A 6,990-nucleotide genomic window follows, 5' to 3' on the forward strand; every position below is an offset into this window, starting at 1 on the left:
TTACAGGCATGAGTCACTGTGCCTGGATGCCTTTTTGGGGGTTCTGTCACCATGTTATTACTGCAAACTGCAAACTTTTTTTAAGGTTCTTTCCTGCTTATGTTACCATCTTTCTTTTCTGGTTAAATACATTGCAAACTGAACAGTAGAAATGTTCAGTTTCTCCTCCTCCAAAGGTAAACAAGTGGCAAAGAATACCAGAATAGTGAATAGTTTTAACTTACATTTTTTCTTCATGCCTTTAATATGAACATGGCAAAACCCAGTCTCTACTAAAATGCAAAACTTAGCCGAGCATGGTGGTGCCTGCCTGTAATCCTAGCTACTCAGGAGTCTGAGGCAGGAGAATTGCTTGAACCTGGGAGGCAGAGGTTGCAGGGAGTCGGGATTCTGCCACTAAACTCTAGCCTGGGAAGCAGAGTAAGACTCGAATGTCTCAAAAAAGAAAAAAAAAAAAACAAAAAACAATTTATTGAGCACATACTGTATATCAAGTATTGTTCAAGGAACTAGAAAAACATGAAGTTAACAAAGCATATGTTTTTGCGAGCATAAACAACCACTAAACAAGTATGTAAGTAAATAATTTTACAAGGAGATGACTGCTAGGGAGAAAAATAGAACCAGGAATGGGGATGGAGGATATGAGATGAATGTTGCAATTTTTTATTTTTATTTTTTGAGATGGAGCCCTGTTCTTGTTGCTCAGGCTGGAGTGCAATGACACAATCTCGGTTCACTGCAGCCTCTGCCTCCTGGATTCAAGTGATTATCCTTCCTCAGCCTCCCAAGTAGCTGGGATTATAGGTGTCCGCCACCACGCCTGACTAATTTTCGTATTTTTAGAAGAAATGGCATTTCTCTATGTTGGCCAGGCTGGTCTCGAACTCCTGACCTCGTGATCTGCCTGCCTTGGCCTCCCAAAGTACTGGGGTTACAGGCATGAGTCACTGTGCCCGGTCAATTTTATCTGTTTTTTTTGAGACAGGTTCTCATTCTGTTACACAGGCTGGTATGCAGTGGCTCAAACCTGTCTCACTGAAGCCTTGAACTCCTGGGCTCAGGGATCCTCCCACCTCAACCTCCCAAAGTATTGGGATTACAGGCATGAGCCACCGCACCTGGTCTGAGTGCTGTAATTTTAAATGGGGTTGTGGGAAGCATGGTTAGGGAAGGTCAGGAAAAGTCCCTTTTGAGAAAGATAATAAAGATATATGGGAGCAATTGATGAGGATTTTTGTGTAAAGAGGAGGTTACACAGGGAGAATGGCAGATGGGAAAGACCTGGGGTGGGACTGTGATTGTGGGAAGAGCAAGAGGGAGGGAGATCAAGAGTTTAATTTTATTAAAATTGAGATGCGATTTGGCATCCAGGTGGAGCTATCATGTAGGTAGTTGGACATTGGAATCTGAAAGTCAGATGAGATCTACATTTGGGATTCATATGATATTTAAATCATGACACCTGATGAATAGCTAAGGGAGTGTGTGTGTAAATGGAGAAAGGAAGAGTCCAAGGATTGAGCCCTGGGATGCTCCAACATGGATAGAAAGAGGGACTACGAAGAAACCAACAGAGACTAAGAAGGAGCAGCCAGGGAGGTAGAGGAAAACCATTAAGTGCCTGGTGTACTAGAAGCAAGTAGAGAAAGTATTTCAGGAAGAAAGGAATGATCAGCTGTCACAAATCCTGCTGACTGGCCAAGATGAGAACCAAAAATTGACCAAGGAGAGCCTATTATATACCTAGTCTACATGATTGATTGATTTAGAGGGAGTCTCATTGTACTCCAGGCTGGAGTGCAGTAGTATGATCTCAGCTTACTGTAACCTCTGCCTCCCAGGTTCAAGAAATTCCCATGCCTCAGCCTTCTGAGTAGCTGAGACTACAGGTACGCACCACCACACCTGTATAATTTTTGTATATTTGGTAGAGATGGGGTTTCGTCATGTTGGTCAGGCTGGTCTCAAACTCCTGACCTCAGCTGATCCACTCACCTTGGCCTCCCACATTGCTGGGGTTACAGGCTTGAGCCACTGTGCCAGGCCTATACATTTGTATTTAAATAGTTCCTGTCTTTGTACTTCATCTTCCCATCTCCACTACCAGCGTTCTAGTCCAAATCACCACCATTTCACATTTTCCCTGCAGCCACTCTGTCTCAAATCTGTTCTTCACCTAGCAGTCAGGATGATCTTTATAAATCCCTTCTAAAGTCTTTCTCTTGCTTCCCATTGCTTTTGGAATACACTTCAGAATTCTGATACTCTCCAGGGGCTGAGGTTTTGTCCCTGCCTGCCTTTCTCAGCTCAGCTAATCCCTCACTTTTCTCTCAGGACTTGCCAGAGAAACAGGTCCACTGTTTCTCATCCCAGAGGCTTTATATTTGCTGTCTTTGTTGTCTGAATGTTCTTTCCCAAGCTTTTCAGAAATCTAGCTCCTTCTCTTCTTTCAGGCCTCAGCTCAGTTGGCACCTTCTTAGAGTGGCCTTTCCTATCTAATGCAGAGTCACTCAGATGTTTATATTTTTTAATTGATTTGTTTTCTTGTGTACTGTCTGTCTCCTTCATTAGGATGTAAGCTCCCTGGTGACTCTGGATAATGTGTCTCTCTTTCATTGTTGTATTTCTGGCACTTGGCCTAGGGGTTGGGACACAGTAAACATTCAATAAATATTTAGTATTGAAAGGATTCAAGAGTTATTATCCTTGGCCGGCATGGTGGCTCACGCCTGTAATCTCAGCACTTTTGGAGGCCGAGGTGGGAAGATCATCTGAGATCAGGAGTTTGAGATCACCCTGGCCAACATGGGGAAACTCTGTCTCTACTAAAAAATACAAAAATCAGCTGGGCATGGGGGTGCATACCTGTAATTCCAGCTACTCGGGAGGCTGAGGCAGGAGAATCGCTTGAACCCAGGAGGTGAAAGTTGCAGGTGCGCCAAGATAGCACCACTGCACTCCACCCTGGGTGACAATGAGACTCTGTCTCAAAAAAAGAAAAAAAGCCACAAGAGTTATTATCCTTATATTCTCAGTAATTGTGAATATTACATATAGGAAAGTAGACATGGGCCAATCTATAAGTACAGTATCTGCACCATCTTTAAAAAGACTAAGAATCACAAGTGTTGGATTGACGTGCCTTAACGATCCAGCCTCTCACACAATTTAGGCCTTTATTTATACAATGGTTTTTACTGAGCACCTGCTATGTGTGAGGCCATGTACTAGACACTGATTATACAATGGTGAACAAAATAGATATGGGAATCGGCACTCACGGAGCTTAGGGTCTAGAGAGGGAGATAGACTTTCAATGAGTCATTAGTCAATATGCAAACAACAAATGCTATGAAAGTAACTGCTGAGCACTTACATGTGTCAGGCGTCCTACTAGGCACTGTGGCTACAGCAGTGAACCAGACAAAAACCTCTGCCTTCTTAGAGTTTGTAGTCTAGAGAGGGAACTAGACAATAAACATGAAGTAGGTGTATTTTATGGTAACTTGGAAATGATAAATGCAGCTGGGTGCAGTGGTTGACACCTGTAATTCCAGCCCTTTGGGAGGCCAAGGCGGGTGGATCATGAGGTCAGGCATTTGAGACCAGCCTGGCCAACACAGTGAAACCCTGTCTCTACTAAAAATACAAAAAATTACCTGGGCGTGGTGGCAGGTGCCTGTAATCCCGGCTACTCGGGAGGCTGAGGGAGGAGTATCGCTTGAACCTGGGGGGAGGAGGTTGCAGTGAGTGGGGATTGAGCCACTGCACTGCAGTCTGGGCGAGAGTGCGAGACTCTGTCTCAGAAAAAAATTATAAGTGCTAGAGAGAAAGAAGATAATCTATTCCCATTAGAAATTAAAAAAAAAAAAGATGTTATGGAGTGGAAGACAGGAAGTTGCAATTTTCAATAAGGTGGTCAGAGTAGATGACACTTAAAGCAGAGGCTTAAACAGAATATAGTGGGGATGCTTTCAAATGAGTGGTGAGGGAGGTGCCATTGAGCTGAGATTAGAAGGATGACAGGGAGTTGACCACCAAACGGAGAGGATAAATGGGGAGAATAATTCAGGAAGATACTTGGCAGAACAGATTCCTTCCTACTTTGGAGGAATGGACAGAATCCCATTTAGCAGAAGCACAGCGAAAGAGGTACAACAGCATGAGGTGATATTTAGAGGAATAATAGGGCTTTGGAAGGTTGAGGCCATTTTAAAAAGTTTCCATTTATTCCATTGGGTAGCTTTGGCAAGGGATTACCATTATGTAATTTTTTTTTTGAGACAGAGTCTCATTCTGTTAACCAGGCTAGAGTGCAGTGGTGCAATCTCAGCGCACTGCAACCTCTGCCTCCAGGGTTCAAGCGATTTCTCCTGCCTCAGCCTCCCAAGTACCTGGGATTACAGGCACCTGCCACTATGCTCAACTAATTTTTGTGTTTTTAGTAGAGACAGGGTTTCACCAGTGTTGGCCAGGCTGGTCTCAAATTCCTGACCTCAAGTGATCCGCCAGCCTGGGCTTCCTAAAGTGCTGGGATTAAAGTTGTAAGCCACCACACCCGGCCCAATTTTTGTTTTAAGATATTATTCTAATGATCATGTCCAAAGGGAGCAAGAATAGCAGTGTAGAGACCAGTTAAAAGCACAGGATGTAGGAGTTGCTTTTATTTGACAGATGATTATTTTATTTTTATTTGTTTTTTTGAGATGGAGTCTTGCTCTGTTGCCAGGCTGGAGTGCAGTGGCACAATCTCAGCTTACTGCAACCTCCGCCTCCTGGGTTCCAGTGATTCTCCTGCCTCCCAAGTAGCTGGGACTACAGGTGTGCACCACTGTGCCCAGTTAATTTTTGTATTTTTAGTAGAGACAGGGTTTCACCATGTTGGCCAGGATGGTCTCCATCTCTTGACCTCGTGATCTGCCTGCCTTGGCCTCCAAAGTGCTGGGATTACAGCCACCACACCCAGCCGACAGCTGGTTATTTTTTATATCAAAATTTGTTTATCCTTATAACTATGGAAACTTCTATAAGCATAAAATTCATAGTATTTACAATATAAATTATTGTTGTACCAGAAATGTCTTTAAATAAGAGTGTGATACATTTTTTAAAATGTGCTTTTTGCTATAAGCACCTAGATTGAGATATTCTGCTTATACAGTTATGATTTTCTTTTCTTTCTTTTTTTTTTTGAGACAGAGTCTTGCTCTGTTGCTCAGGCTGGAGTGCAGTGGCCCGGTCTTGGCTCACTGCTGTGTCCGCCTCCTGTGTTCAGGCAATCTGGCTATTCTCGTACCTCAGCCTCCTTGGTAGCTGGACTACAGGCACATGTCACCACACCTGGCTAATTTTTGTATTTTTAGTAGAGACAGGGTTTTGAGATGTTTCCCAGACTGGTCTTGAACTCCTGACCTCAAGCGATCTGCCCTCCTTGGCCTCCCAAAGTGCTGGGATTACAGTCATGAGCCAGCTCTCCTGGCGATTTTTTATTTTAGGACATTCTACATATCTAGCAACAGCCAACAGTCCCAAGTATGTTAGCATTTTCTTCTCAAATGATGTACATTCTATAGTATATATTATATATGTGTACATTATATATTATATATTATATGTATTATATATTATATAGTTTAATCATTATGTAAGCTATTCCCAATGAGCAGCCTTAACCTGAACTTAGGGTTCAACAAGAAAAGGCATTTTTTTTCTTTCTTATTATATAATCTTGATTGATTTAACAAAGCTGATATTTTTCTTTTATGAGTAACAAAGCTAGTCATCATTATCTCATCTGTAAGGTTTAGAAGAATTGTGTATTTCATTTGCATAATTTAAGAATTCTAGTAAGAGTTGGTGAATTTCTTGGATTCATTATATTTATTCAAATACTGTGGCATTTCATGAAGCAGTAAATGGAAGTAAAAGAGGGATAAAGCAAACAAAACACCTCTCCCTTTTTAAATGTCTGTGGTTTATATTTGCCATATTTATTTGGCATTGTTATTTATTACTTGGTGTATGCATATATTTTTCTACCTAAATATATTATTAATCAGTTCACGAAGGCAGGGATGGATTGTCTTTGTCACTCAATCAATGACTCAATCAATATTATTTCCCAAATGAATTAATTGACAGGTTTCTGTTTAGATATTTCATTATTGCTGAAATGTGTATATCATAAGTATTCAAGCCCTCTTCAGTTCTTAGGTTTAGGTCCTGTGTTAGCCAGCTCAGGCTGCCATAACAAAATACCATAGACTGGGTGGCTTAAACAACAGATATTTATTTATTTTTCACAGTCCTGGAAGCTGGACGTCCCAGATCAAGATCCAGCAGAGTTGGTTTCAGTGCTAGAAAGAAGTGAGCTACTGAGCCATGAAAAGATGTGGAGGAAACTTAGATGCATATTACTAAGTGAAAGAAGCCAATCTGAAAAGCCTACCTACTGTATGATTCCAACTGTATGACATTTTGGAAAAGGCAAAACTATGGAGACAGTAAAAATATCAGTGGTTAACAAGGATGGAGGGGAAAATGAGGGATGTGTAAGTGGAGCACACAGGATTTTTAGGGTAGTAAAACTTCTCTGTGATATTTTCATGGTAGATAGACATTATATACTTTTCTCCAAACCCATGGAATGGATGACACCAAGAGTGAACCCTAAACTATGGACTTTGGGTGTTAATGATGTGTCAGTGTAGGTTCCTCATTACAAAGGTACCACTCTAGTGGAGATGTTGATAATGGGGAGGTCTGTGCATGTTTGAGGGCACAGAGTATATTTGGGAAATCTCAGTACCTTCCCTCGATTCTACTGTGAACTTAAAACTGTTCTAAGGCCGGGTGTGGTGGCTCAAGCCTGTAATTCCAGCACTTTGGGAGGCTGAGGCGGGTGGATCACGAGGTCAAGAGATCGAGACCATCCTGGTCAACATGGTGAAACCCCGACTCTACTAAAAATACAAAAAATTAGCTGGG

The 6,990-nt window shown here is 41.9% G+C and overlaps 1 protein-coding gene across 1 annotated transcript in view; it reads left to right on the forward strand.

Annotated features, from left to right (window-relative positions):
- Positions 1 to 6,990, forward strand: part of CFAP54 (cilia and flagella associated protein 54) — a 361,147-nt gene that overhangs the window by 1,402 nt on the left and 352,755 nt on the right. The gene's annotated exons all lie outside the window — the stretch shown is intronic.

This window comes from Cebus imitator, unplaced genomic scaffold (genome assembly GCF_001604975.1).
Source record: "Cebus imitator isolate Cc_AM_T3 unplaced genomic scaffold, Cebus_imitator-1.0 Scaffold18, whole genome shotgun sequence".
Lineage (NCBI taxonomy): Eukaryota > Metazoa > Chordata > Mammalia > Primates > Cebidae > Cebus > Cebus imitator.